The sequence below is a fragment of the Apium graveolens genome, chromosome 4 (assembly GCF_009905375.1).
Source record: "Apium graveolens cultivar Ventura chromosome 4, ASM990537v1, whole genome shotgun sequence".
Lineage (NCBI taxonomy): Eukaryota > Viridiplantae > Streptophyta > Magnoliopsida > Apiales > Apiaceae > Apium > Apium graveolens.
This window is the reverse complement of record NC_133650.1, coordinates 104,107,259-104,122,522: the sequence shown is the minus strand read 5'-3', so window position 1 is coordinate 104,122,522 and position 15,264 is coordinate 104,107,259.

The following is a 15,264-nucleotide window of genomic DNA, read 5'->3' as shown; positions in this document are numbered from 1 at the left end:
CCAATATAACGCAAAATATTGTGTATCGAGAGATCTTTTATGCATTACCTAGAGCTTTAAAAGTCTTAAATCCTAATCTGAAAGGTTGTGATATGTTGAATGTAATAGACGGAACATTTGTTTTGGTTAACCATATTAGTATGATTCATCCCTAACGTAATCTTGGAAAAAGTCATGTATTATGTTCAAGTTTGGTTTATAATGCCTAATGCTAAAAGGATCTAATAATGAAGATATGACTAAGTCATAACGATTTTTTTTAAATTAAAGCCAAATTTTAGCAAAGTTTCCCCGCTAAATAATTTGTAATTGGAACATTCAAAGTACATCAAAGTTAAACGTCCGCGAGGACCTATACAAAGTTAAAAAATATAACATACAAGTACCTGAGCCACATACATATGTTCTAAATATTTTTAAACCAAATTTCAAACTACGTTAAGCGCAAAATGTAAAACCAAAACAACATTTCATGTTACTCATAGTCATTGACACCCCAAACTCTTGCATATATGTGGCCATTGTTAGCGCTGCTACATTTCCCATGGTTTTTATAGTTGTTGTAAACTTGAGGGTAAATGCTGCCAAGTATACCTGTAGAGTTTATGTTAAAATCCATACAAATCTATGTTTATTTCACGGTACTCCTTAAATATTGACAGCCGCACCAATTACCTGCAGTTTCATTCATACTTGATATAGAATCATCTCCTGCATGATGAAGTAAAAGTGAGATTAAATCCACACTTGCAGATTACATTTCCGACTAGGGAATCAATTAAAAAATGAAATGTAACAAACTTGGCCACTCTCAAAACTATCATCCGATAAGATAACCACCGGGAAAGTTTCATGTTGCCTGATCTCCTCCAAATTTGTTTTAGTGTTTAAATTGTCAAATGTATCAAAGCAGGTATGGTTGTAGATGGAGATATAAAAATGGCTTCTTCCCACATAGTCAAAAAAATAAATAATTCTTCGAGACTTTATATTGTGAAAACAATTTTTTCATCCCAGATATTATATTTGTTAGATGACAGAAGCAGACACAATAATCTTTACCATTAGCCAGGATCAAATGTACATTGCGCTAAATACTTTGCTCATGCACCTCAAGAAACAATCTACAAACTTCCTGATGTACATAGTTCTTTGTTACCATTAGGATTTCCCATTATAATGAAGAGCAAAATTATATGATCATAGCTTACCAATGTACCAGTTTCAATACTTTTACTACTGATAACTTTGATCCATTTATTAACTGATTTCCTCTGAATTTCATCTGAGAGCAAAAGAAAATTGCAATATAACATATAAGATGAAAATTTTGAATATGTATTGTTCTAAAATTTTAGTAAATACCTTGCGTGTATGCTACAGCTAATTTTACTAAATTTACAACTTTATTTCTCAATATCTTTTCTCTCTTTTCTAGAATCTCTATTGGATTCTCTACATACGACAAATCTATCTGAAGTTCAATCAGCTCATACTCAATTACATGCCTAGAATCTGGATTATATTCCTTAAGCATCGCTACGTGGAAAACATTATGAATGTGTTCCATGTGCGGGGGTAACTGATAAGTGGATTTTATATCCACTTGGAACGCTTTATTACAAGCTTAAATTGGTGTTTTGGACTCAAGTTGTTGGTATTTTGATGTGTTTTTTGTGTTATTGCATTTCAGGTATCAGTTAAATGAAGAAAGGAGCTTTTAAAAGAAATATAATAAAAAGTGATAAGATTTGTAAGCCATGGCCATTGTCAAGTTGTATAGAATTTCGTTAGCTTCGCGTGGACAGTTGAATCGCCTAATTCTGACGAGTAGAACTCAAGTTATGGGCAAAATAACATTCATCAGAATTTTCCAGAAAGGCTGAACGCGGTCGCGTGCACTTCAACATAACCTTACATTCAACGTATATCAATACTTAATAATTCCCACAGAGACTGGTTTAGGTTAAGTTCACTTTATGCACCTATACAACAATGTATGATTATCGCTCAATGCTAAGACAAATAACAAATTGGGTTTTTATTAAACTAATAGATTATACTAAATAACATTAACTAAGAGAATTGAGGTTGAATTAACTTATATTGTTGGGTGTTATTGATATTAAGATTTCACCTAGTTTTGTACTATTGAATTCATGTAATTTCTCAGTGTATAAAAGATGTATTTACTAATCTGTCAATTTTTATGTATTTAATTTTTGCTTGGGGTTAGTCTTGTTATCAGGCATGCATTTATGATAAGCAATCTTCTCACAAATTGAGGGAGATTTTTGTACAGGACATGCCTATATTATAACAAGACTAACTCACATTGACAACCCTAAGATTAGTTGTATGATAGTCTAAATCTGTATTTTGTATTATATTACTTGATTCTGTAAAAATATTAAAGATCAGACTGGAGCATTTTTCCGTGAACAGTCTCAAGCCAAAGAATAAACTCTCTAAGAAGATCAACAAGATCATGCCTCAGAGAAAAGGTGAAGAAGCTTGGAGTTGAATAACTCTATTTTAGGAAAAATGTTCTAAGTCAAGATATCTACAAGTCATAGATCAAGTCATATAGAGAAGTCGTTCGAGAACTCCGGAATGACTTATCGATAAATCCAAAATGGCTTATAGAGAAGTCTAAGAGATATCGACAAGTCAAATGAAGATATGAACATTGGAGATATCGACAAGTCAAATTGTCATTAGAGATCTCAGAGATATCTACAATTCAAAACGTATATAGAGATCTCTGAGATATCGACAAGTCATTTCTGTATTTAGAGAACTCATAGATATCGATAAGTCAAAATGAAGATATGAAGATTGGAGATATCGACAAGTCAATTTCTCATTAGAGATCTCAGCGATATCAACAAGTCAAAATGCATATAGAGATCTCAGAGATATCGACAAGTTATTTCTACAAGCAGAGTTTTGGAGACCTCGACAAGCCAAGTTCAATAATAGAGAACTTAGAGACCTCGACAAGTCAAAGACACTTATAAAGAACTCAGAGATCTTGATAAGCCATTATACTTTTTGAGATGTCAGTTCTCTATAGAACAAACTTGAGATCTTGATATAAACCTCAAGTACAGAATGCAGACAAGTTAAAGATCCAAGATTATCAATCACCAAACGATCTAATTACTTAGATTGAAAAGTCTATAAAAGCAGCTTGAAGAGTACAAGATCAAAGGCCAAGATTAACTAACAAAGGAAGATCACAGACCTACAAGATTTGTAAGGATTCACTAAGCCAGAAATGGAAAGCTTTAGAGATAACTTAAAGTAGGGTTAATATATCTTATTGCATGATGTGTAAACCTGTGTTTACTAATCTATAAAGTAAACACTGGTTCTTTATTTTAAAGTGTAACAAACAGATATAAATTTTCTTGTACTCTCTCAAGGAAGAAGCTGTGTTCTTATAATCTTAAGAACCCATGAATTGTATCAAGACATGCTTAATTTTAATATAAATTAAGTGAGTTTTGAAATACTCTGTTTGTTGTGCATATTCTTTATATTCAGCTAAACATAGTATCTCTACAATCAAACTGCTTTGTTCACCACCTTTCCAAATCAGTTTTAAAAAGCCGAAAAATCAAGAAAACACATTCACCCCCCCCTGTGTTGCACTCAATATCTAACATATGTATATGTCGGTTTTGAACCACCCACTTTGGGTTAGATTCGAATCCGCTGATTTGTTTATATTATTGATGAAAATAAGGGACAATGATGCTCTTTGAGTCTGAAATAAATGATAGTAATTCATTTTATGATGAATTCCGAATTACATGTTCGATTCTTAGATTTTTCTGATTTTTCATAATTAAATTTCTTAATTTTTTTGAATCAGTTTTTGGTTATTACTTGATAATACGATTCTTTATATGGATATATGATGAAAACTAAAATATGTATTACTTCATATAAATTTTCAGATTTTATTTAAGTTCAAAGATTGTGTTCTTTGTTTTTGTTTTAAGAGTTTTAATTGTTACTAGTAAATTGTCTCGATTGTGCTAGTTAATGGTTCGAATTAATATCAAAAATTTTATGGTATATTATGATATGAATGTGAGGATGGTTGGTGTTAAATTATGGTTCTAAATGTACTTGTGATAGTTTAGCGTAGTAAATTGAGATATGTTATTGGGATGGAAGACAGCGAGAGTGTTCAACTCATATAGAGTTGAGTTAAGATTATCGGAAATAGTTTTGAGAGTTAAGTTTGTTCTAAGGATTAGAATAAATCTAGGTTGAAGATAACCCTTATTAGTTTTACATCTTTTGGCGCGATTTCTTATACCAGGCTTTCGACAACAGCGGCAATGCCGATTCAGACAAGACCCTTACACCCTAGAAACTTTGCCTGACCATTCACCTTTATTGTCTGATATTTAGTGTGATTTTGGTTTTAAGTTCAGTGATGTTATTATACGGCAACTTGCTCAGTCAACTACTGAGGCTCGTGTATTGTCAATCGTATATACTTTGGAGACTTTCTATGCCATGTTGAAGAGTTCTACCAATTCTTTACCGTATGTATGTCAATCACTTATGTGATTTATACATGGTATTTGACCAGCATTCATAAATTAAATTCTCAATGGATCAGATGTCATATGATACTAGGAGATGCACGATTATTAATAAAAGTAAAAGGATGCTTTGGATTTATCGTATTAATTAGTTAGCTTGTAGACATCTTCATGAAAGATCATCTATTATAACCGTTTTGAGATAAAACTAGAGAATTTATGCTGCTAGAAAGTTGGAAGTGGAATAAATTAAATATGACTCGATAAAGAGGAAATTAAATAGTCTGTTTCTTATGGTTTAGAGCCCTTATGGGTATAAGTTGGTGGTAGTTAGGAATCAATTTCAAGTCTCATCCTGTTCTGACCTCCGGGAAGTCGTTATTGTATTCCCTTTAGAATTTGTTACCTTTAACCATATTTTCATATACCCGCATACTTTATAAACTTAATTCATAATATTCTTTTTGATATACCTAGATTATATTTCAACTCAAATAGTACCTATGTACCACTATAGCCTTCCAAAATCATTGTTCCTTGTCAGAAATACCTCTATCTTATTACCAACCGATAATAATGTTAAAATTGACTGAATAGATGTGAGAACTCAGGTTTTGATGGTTAAATTTAGTGATTATTTCCGTTGATTTTGTTGGAGACGATGATGGAGGAGTTTTGTGTGCGTGTTTTGTGTAACTGATTTTTAATTTTAATTTTACGGGGCAAATATAAGGGGCGTATCTTTATAAGCTGGGTGGGGTGTTTTGTTTTGGACTAGGCTAAGTTTCTTTTTATTTTAATATTGATCATTTAAGTCTCAACACTATACGAGACAATTTTAAAATTGCACACATGTTCTGAAAGAGAACCGCACCGTTGTTTCTAATACCTAAAGGCTGAAAGAAGCGATTAATCTCAAATTAATCTCCTTGATATCAATTATATATCTTTTGTATTATGAGCATATACTTCAAACATGCAAATCTGTGACGTCGCTGATAGGACAATAAAATTCATCTCCTTGTCCAAAATTAACCACAGAGTCATTGTCCCCAGATGGTGACAAATATATTTTGACAGCGAGCCATGTTGTCATTTTCTCTCGAATTTTCCCATTTTCTGTATCTAAGGACATCAATGTCCAACTACCGTTTCTGTGTGCTGCCCAGAAAAATGTTTCATTAACGAATGCTGTTATTCTTTAACTATTCAGAAAAGAAGTCATAACTGGAGCACCATCGGTGATTAGCTTACACCAATCATCGTTGATTAACTTACATCAATTAGTGCTCAAACTACAAACCCAAGGTAAATATACATGTGTTGATCTCTTGTAATCAAACACAACTTAGAACCATAATCATGCATATAGGATAGAAGTTGAGGCTTGAAAAAGATATATACTGTAACAGACAGTCTGAATCATCAGATGTGCTAATGCAAATGAGTCCATATAATATAGTAAATTATATGTAGTGGAGATGACTCCATTCTAAAATGCTCTTAGAAGTCTTTACTATTATTCTATCACTATGTATTGCAAAATAACGAGCTGAATTCAGTAATATTATAGATTCATAGCCATGCCAATATAAATAGCTGAATCATGAAATGCTTCAATACCATCATGCATTGTACAATATCGAGTAAGCTCAGCCTCGTCGTATACTAGCAGAGGAGAAACGTGGAATGTTGTTTTTATTTGGAATTAGAGAGAAAAGTTGTATCAAAGGCAGATCATGATTTGCATAAATGTACATCTTATTTTAGAATTGCAATGCTGGGAATTCTTGAAACAATTTGCTCTTTCATTTCTTCCGTGGTGAGAATTTATATGCCCAAAATTCGGTATAAACATTGTTCAGGTGTAAATCGGATAGGATAGTCAAAATTGAGATATGAGTGCCTGAAATCAAGAAAAATATAAAGAGATTTCCTTCCTGAAAGAGGGAAAGGCACGCCCTATTGATATGTGGAGGCGCGCCCTATAAATATAAGAGAGTGATTGGGGATATGTAGCAAATGAAGGCGTACCCTATGGAAGAAAGCGCCCTGGTAGAAAAGGATGGGGAATTCCTTGTTAGCTCCCCACTTGTAGTAACCCTAAGTAAGGAAGATGTCTTGGAGATAATTTCAACATGGATACTTGGACGGGCTCTTTGGGGGGTTAAAGGAAGATGGAGATTATTATTACTAACATATTTGCTGCAGGTACCCTATTGAAGAACTCCTTCCCGTAATGCAACCACGGGAAGATGGTGTCCGTGGTCAGAGACCTCCAGGGGTATGCCTGGATGGAAGGCCTCCTCCTATAGTCAATGAGTGTCCTCATTGGGGATGTGGGGTAAATTCTGGTGTGTGCTTTGGGAGTTCTGTCTCTGTAGTCAACGGGTGTCCTCGTTGGGAGACTTTGGAGTATCCTGCACTTTGCACCCAAAAGCTTGGACTCACTTGTCCTGTAATCTTGTAGGGGCTCCATATCCGGGGGATAAGGATGCGTCCAATATTTGGGGCGAACCACGGCTATACCTGCTTCCACGGATTAGAGAAATAACTGGTAGCGGAGGGTTATCCTTGGCCAGGGAGATGCCTTAGCCGTGAAGTCTCGAAACCGCGGACGAGCCTTGGGCCTTTGTGGTTGGGCCTCATCAGTGGACATTCCTAAAGCTAGTAGAAGACGGTTTCCAGTAGGTTTCCTACTGGGCCTCGGGACAAGAGATCTAGGCCCATTAGGTTTCTTGTTCCCCAAGATACGTTGGCTTGATTCCCTATAAATAGGGATACGTAGGCAAATTATAAGGGGTCAGAAGCGAGAGAGAAAATGATCCACCACTAACCCTAAGCAATCTCAGCCACCGATAATCACCACCACCAAATACGGTTCATCAAATCCGACGATTACTGTTCATGAGTCCGACGAAGAACCACCGTCACAGATCTTATTTCCGGTTACGAACCTCAAACTTTTTTGCTCCCAAATTCTTCCGTCAACAAATTAGTGCTAGAAGGAGGGCCTAATCAAGATCTGTATCTAGGAGGAAAGATGTCTCAATACCGTGATGAAAGTTTTTATGATGGAAGTTTTGAAGAGGAGTCTGATCATGGCTATGATCACCATGAGCCTTATGTTCTGCCAATGACTGATCGCCCTACTACAGATGTTGGGGGTCAACCGACTGTACTGATCAGTAATGCTGATCTGCTAGAACAACTATATCACATGAGAGATGCTCTGAACGGGTTCGACTCAAGGCTAAGCACCTTGGAGCGGCGCAAAACCGGGAGGGGCCTTCACCATAATCGTTCTGCCCATGCACCAGGGAAGGCCCCCATGGCTCAGGGTGATGCGTTGGCCGATCATGGTCGAACTGAAGGCGGGCGTATACCAATAACCCCGTGATGTCTGAACTATTCCAACGATGTAACCCCGGTCATCGAGCTTGTGGACGAAGATGGCGATGGTCGAGAAGTGTTACGGACAGATAACCGGGTAATCTCTCACTCGCACCAGTCCGGGCGTAGTCTTGAGGAACATCGATGAGCGGAGTCTAAGCCAGAGAATGAGCAACGAGGCTTCGTAGCTTTAAAGGATTGCTTGGGGATCCGCTTGGATGATGATGATCTAAGGATATTACTGTTGAAATGGCAAAAAGAAGCCGATCGCAGAGATGTAACACCCCATGGTACAACGCGTGTGCCCCTGAATTCTCATGAGAATCGAGAGCGGCACCACGATCATGAGTGAGCTCCTCCCCGCGGATCGATGGTCCGGTATGGTCGGGGATATGAGAGTGATCGTTGGAGAAGACCCCAACGGAGGGGAAGAGGCGGAGGTCGAGGTAGATACTTAGATGGATACTGCCGTGACAACTATCATGGTCACAGGGATACCCACCGGTATAATTGAGCAGAAAGTGATAACTATGTTGAGTATGATGGTCATAGGGATGTGATAAACTATGATCGTGAGATGGCTCAGGACCGCTGCCGAGGTGAATGAGAAAATCTGGAAGGAAATCAAGGACGAAACCGAGAAGTGATTGTGATACCTGAGGACGCCCAAAAAATCAACCAACAACAAGCTCCTCCAGGTGGAGATCAGGTAGTAGTACCTCCACCTCAGCCCCAAGGTCCACAGCCTCACATGCAAACTATCCCAGGTGTGGGAACTTTTAATGTGGATGATCTGAAGAGGCTGCTCAACCACTTGGAAGGCAGAATGACAACCACGGCCGAGATTCCTTCTCCATCCTCTGTGGCAGTAAGAGAAGCTCAGTTGCCGATCGAATATCATAAACTACTAGCAATCTCCGTTTCCATGGAAGTTCAGATCCTGTGGAATTCTTGGGCTGATTCAATATAGAGATGAACGTGTATCAAGTCCCAGACTTGCCTCGATATCGACTCTTGGTGGCAAATTTTAGGAGAGCGCCCAAAAATGGTTTGAAAAGCTCGTACCGGGAGTGATCACTTCATGGGACCAAATGAAGACTTTGTTCTTGACCAAGTTCCAAGACACCGTGAGATATGCTCCGTCTGTCACAACTCTTGCCAACATCAAATAAAGGGAAAAAGAAAGCTTTATGTCCTACTTTAAGAGGTTCAATTCTGAGTCCACCAGCGTAAGAGGTGCTTCAGACGAGGCTTTGAAAAGTTTTTTGATAGCAGGGCTAAGGGTTGGCTCAGATTTCTGGAAGCATTTACAGGGAAAAGACCCAGCTACTCTTGCAGATGACTTTGCTTTGGCAGAATCATTTAAGGCCATAGAACAATCTTTGGCAGAGGTACAACCGACTTCGCAAACAAGTCAGAGAGGCAGAGCAAGGAGGAGAGACATATCTCTAAGCCCAATATATCGAAAGAGCAGTCGAAGCCCAAATTGGGTAAATGCTAGGACCAGAAGGAGGGAATGGAGCCCCCCTCGAGCTATGACAATAGAATGAGCAGATACACGCCTTTGGCAGCGTCTATTGAACACATCTTTGAGGTAAACAAGAACAGAGGGCTGTTTAAAAAACCTGAGCTCTGTCATCTTGGCAAAGCAAAGATAAGAAGAAGTACTATGAATACCACGAGTCATCCGGACACAACACACATGAGTGTCGACAACTAAAGGATGAGATAGAAGCTCTTATCAAGGAAGGATATCTTGGCAAATGGGTGGTGAAGGAATTAAGGAGCCGTAAAGATGGTGCCGACAAGGTAAAGGAAGACGGACGTCGTACCCCTCGGGGGTCTAACAATGAAACTCTGGAAGAAAATAAGTTCGTCAGGGATGGAAGCATCCGAGCAATATACGGAGAAGATCCTGGGATAAAATGCAGTATCAGAGCCTTGGCAAGGTATGCAAGGGAAGCCCGGTTCAGACCTCTAAATGACATTCATAGGGTAGAAACCCGGCCACCCAAAGTATTTAAGGGCGAGTCCATGGACATCACCTTCAGGGAAGCAGATGCCAGGTGGGTACCCCACCCCCACAATGATGCACTGGTTATTTCCATCCAGATATGGACCAAGAATATCCATAGAGCCTTCGTAGACAATGGAAGCTCGACAAACATCCTCTACTACAGCACCTTTAAGAAGATGGGGTTACCTGATCGGGATATGTCGGGAGAAGATTCTTGGGTCTATGATTTCTCTGGTTAAGGAGTTAGAGTTATGGGATCAATTCGATTGTCGTGTACCTTGGGGGAGAGTCCGTTGTCCGTGATGAAGATGCTCGATTTTAAGGTTCTAAATCAGGAGTCATCCCACAATGTGCTTCTAGGACGACCTTTTCTTAGGGAAATGAAGGTCTTCACTTCGATCCACCATCTCACCATCAAGTTTCCAACCCCGAATGGAATTGGTAGCATAAAGGGCTCTCAATATGACTCTCAGGAATGTTACAGGCAAGCTATGAGGGGCTTTAGGAGAAAGGATGTCCAAAACGAAGATGCATTAGATGATGAACGGGAGAGAAGTATCGAACAGCCGATCGAGGAAATTCGGGTCCATTACTATGTTGAGCAAGAAAATGAATGTCCCTCTGAATTGCCTCCGGCGACGTTGTTCTTAGAAGACGCTATCAGGATTGAAATGCTGGAAGAAGAAGAGCCCCCAAATGACATAATCCAAGCAAATTTCAATGGGGAATGGCTCGAATGGAAATTTAATGTCTTATAGAGTCTTGGACAAGATATGTATAAGATAGATGCCCCTCTCCCTGAGGGCACGCCCTTATCCTCAGGAAATCCAAAAGAAGTTGATGCCCCTATGACACAGGGCATGCCTTCAGGGGCAGAAGAAGTTGATGCTTCTCTCCAAGAGGATGCTCCTTCTCTGCAAAATGATGAGGATCATAATTAGCTCTACTTAAATCCACGGATACCAATGCCAACAAAAAAGATGGGTCCAACGGAATACACAATTGAAATCCCTGTCGATGAAAAGGATCCAAGCAAAGTTCTGAGAATTGGATCTCAGTTGGCTCCGAGATTGAAAGAAGGGATTTCAATATTTCTCTTGGCAAACCTTGATGTATTTGCTTGGAGCCATTCTGATATGGTGGGAATTGACCCAAAAGTCATGTGCCACCGATTAAACATCGATCCCAAGCATAAGGAGATCCGGAAAAAATGCAGGGCCATAAGTGGTGAAAGAGTTGTAGCCTTAGAAGAGGAAGTAGATAGACTCTTCGATGTCGGACTAATCAGAGAATCTTTCTACCTGGATTGGTTGGTGAATTCGGTGTTAGTGAAAAAGCCTAACGGTAAATGGAGAACATGTGTGGATTTCAACGATCTGAACAAGGCGTGTCCAAAGGATAGCTTCCCTTTGCCAAGAATTGACCTGTTAGTCGATGCTATAGTAGCACATATTATACTGAGTTTCATGGATGCATACTCTGGCTATAACCAAATCCCCAAATATGAGTCTGACCAAGAGCACACTTCTTTCATTACTGATATGGGGCTCTATTGCTATATTGGGATACCGTTTGGTTTAATTAATGCCTGGGCAACTTATCCATGGTTGGTAAACAAAATGTTCAAGGGAAAAATCGAGAAGACGATGGAGGTGTACGTGGATGACATGCTTGTGAAATCTAAAAGAGCGGAGGATCATATAGTGGACTTGGCTGAGATGTTCCACATTTTGAGAAAGTATCAAATGAAGCTAAATCCCCAGAAGTGTGTATTTGGCATGGAATCAGGGAAATTCTTGGGGTTCATGGTTAACCACTGAGGGATTGAGGCAAACCTGATGAAAATCAAAGCTCTACTAGACATGAAATCTCCCACCAGCGTTAAGCAAGTGCAGAGTCTGACGGGAAGGATTGCATCTTTGAACCGATTTGTTTCAAAGTCTTCAGACAGATGCAAGGAATTATTTAAGGCAATTAAAGGGATGGGAAAGGATTTTATGTGGAACTGGGATTGTGAAGAAGCTTTTCTAAAAATCAAGGAGCAGTTGGGAAATCCTCCTATGTTAGCCAAGCCAAAATACGGAGAAATATTGATTCTTTACTTGGCAGTATCGGAATACTCCATTAGCGCGGTGTTGGTGAAAGAGGAAGAAGGTCACCCGTCACCGGTGTACTATGTGAGCAATATATTGCTAGATGTGGAAACCAGATACACCAGCATGGAAAAGTTAGTGTATGCCCTTATCCTTGTGGAACGAAAGCTACGACCATACTTTCAGGCTCATTGGATAGAGGTTCGCACCGCTTACCCCCTCAGGCATATTTTACATAAGCCCGAGTCGTTTGGAAGGATGCTAAAGTGGGTAGTAGAGTTGGGACAGTTTGATCTAGAATATCGCCCCCCCACAATAATCAAGGGGCAGGCATTGGTTGATTTCATACTTGAGTTTGATTCTGAGGTAGATAATAAGGCTATAGTGTTGGAAGAACCTTCTACACAATGAAATCCCCTTGGTAACGTGAGAAAAGAGTTCCCACACCCTTGGTGGATCTTGCATGTCGATGGGGCTGTAAATAATAATGGAGCTAGAGCCGGGATTGTTTTGGTTACCCCGGAAGGACATCGTCTGATGAGTGCCATTCACTTCAAGTTTTACTTCACTAAAAATGATGCTGAGTATGAAGCATTGATCAACGGTTTGAAGATAGCTCTGGAAGTAGGGGTTGTGAACTTGATCACTTGAAGTGACTCAGAGTTAGTAGTAAACCAAGTCAACGGAGGTTTCCAGGTTCAAGGACCCCAGACAGAATTATAAATGAGATGTGTGTGGCGTCTACTGAAAAAGTTTGGAAGTGCTAGGCTAGACGAGGGAAGATAATAGCAATGCAGATGCCTTGGCAAAGATGGGGTCGCAAATGGACAACATTCAACTTGGGCAAATTTCTTTGGATAAATATAATCTCCCCTTGGAGATAAAGTACTTTTCTTTTTAGATCTCCTCGTTGGAATGATTTTTATGAAGATCAAGTACTTATTCGAATTCCGAGTTCGAATCTAAGTTATCCCTGAGAACTTCCTTAATAAGAGAACTTGTATTAGAGCTTAAGATGAAGTAGAGAAGTTAAGTACAAAGCTTAAATACAAAGAACTCAAATAAGAAGTTAAATCTAACCACTTTTGAAAAACGGTCGGAAAAGTTCGCCGGAAAAATTCGTCGGAGGTTCGGCCGGATTTTGGCACTTTGGTCGAACATGGGCAGCCCTTCGGGAGGCCGGGAAGTGGTAGTGGATGAGCTCACTTGTTGGGATAAAACTTGGTTGGGTTAAGCTAAGCTTGGGTTTCAAAAACCTTGTATATATGTAAGTATATAAAAGAGAGAGAAGGTTTTTGAGAAGAAGTGTGTGTATAGAATTTGAAAGAGATGAAGAGAAGCACTTCTTGAAAAAATCCCAGCAACTTTGTGGCTCTTTATCTTAAAGAAAATGGGTTGGGGTGGGGGTTTATTTATAGGAGAAGTTGGGTGGATTGAATGGTTGAGATTTGAGAAGGAATGAATGGTGGATGGAGTGTATCACATGGATTGATGACATGGCAAGTAGGTTGTGTTTCTTTGCAAGTGGGAAGGAAGCACAAGCTAGTATTCATTCAAATCTCAGCCGATATATATATATTAAATAAATATTTTTCTTTTCTTTTAATCATTCTTTAATTACTTTAATTAAGGATTAATCACCCTTAATTATGACCACCCCAAAAACTCTTAAATAAATATCATAAAAAATATGATAATTTCCTAAATATTATTAAATGATGTTCTGAAAGTTTTGGTCAACTTTAGTCAATGATAAATAGGTCAAACGTGGTCAACTGTGGGACCGACTGCCTCGATTTTTGTGCCCGGACAAAAATTCTCTGAATGCTATGAAATTTTTACCATACTTATAAAATACCATTTAAATGATCCATACCAAATTTAAAGTCATTCTCGCATGTGGAAGTATTTTATATAAAAATGAAACTGTTCTGTCAGTCTTTCTTCCAAATAAAAATATCGTTGGTCTTGAAATAAAGGAGATGGATCTTTTGACCAAAGTTTTAACTTATATAAATATTTAAAATATTTTTCCTAATATATAAAATATATTTGGATGATAGGAAATGTGTTTGAGTATTTTTGAAATATTTTCTCCGAGAAATGCTGATTTTACGAAACGGGAGAAAATTATTGTAAGTATTTATAAATGAGTTGCAGAATTGGATATTAATATTCCAATCTTGAATATTAATAATATTTGAATAAAAATTCTTTTAATATATATAGAGATATATTTTGGAGTGAAGAGTTAAATATTTTTGATATAGCACGAGACCTCTAAAGAATATTTCTGCAATATTCCTTATTCAAGCTTGTTGCTATATTCCTGTTGCAACACAGATCTAAGAAACATCATATCTTGATGTTTCTTCGTTGATCATATTTCCTTAGAGATATATTCCATAAACATAAAATTTTGATATTTTGCAAAAATGGAATATCTCTTTTATCTGTTTAAAAGACATGATTTTGCTAGTTTGACTTTTTGACTCTGATTTGGATCAATTAAATTCATGTACTAATGGAGAGGATCTATGTGTTCTTAATTTTATGTTTAATAATACAAATACCAAAATAAATAATATATCGAAGATATCCATTCAAGCTTCCCCTTTTTGGTATTTTCCAAGCAAACATAAAATTAATAGTGTGTGCTTCCCCTTGGTCTATGCATGAATTTTTGAAAAATATTTTGCACATAACGCATTTATGTACTTAGAGATTAAATCTCTTTCTTGAGATCCTGCAAAATACTTTGTTAGAAGTATCATACAATAATAGAAGCACAAATATAGATCCTTGTATATCAAAAAGATATCAATATTCAAAAATTTTGAAAAAAAATTTGAACATTAAGGCATTAAGGGGGGTCTAATTTCTCTTCCCCTTTTGTTTGGTACATGCCAAAAAGAATATGTAGATTTTTATCTAAAAAGCATTAACGTTAGAAAACATGGCAGTTTGATTAATATTTCTAGTCAAATACATGTATTTGAGCATGTAGAAATTAATAAAATAATATGCATGGTAAGTTTGGTCTGTTTTTGTATGTATGGAAAGAAAGTAGTTAAAACAATACTTTTGAGATATAATACATGTAGTTTAGCATTAGGAAGAGATTCTTTTACATGCATGGTTTGACTGAAAAGATAGCATATTATTTGTACAAAATCCAGTGTTTGATTTTTTTTAT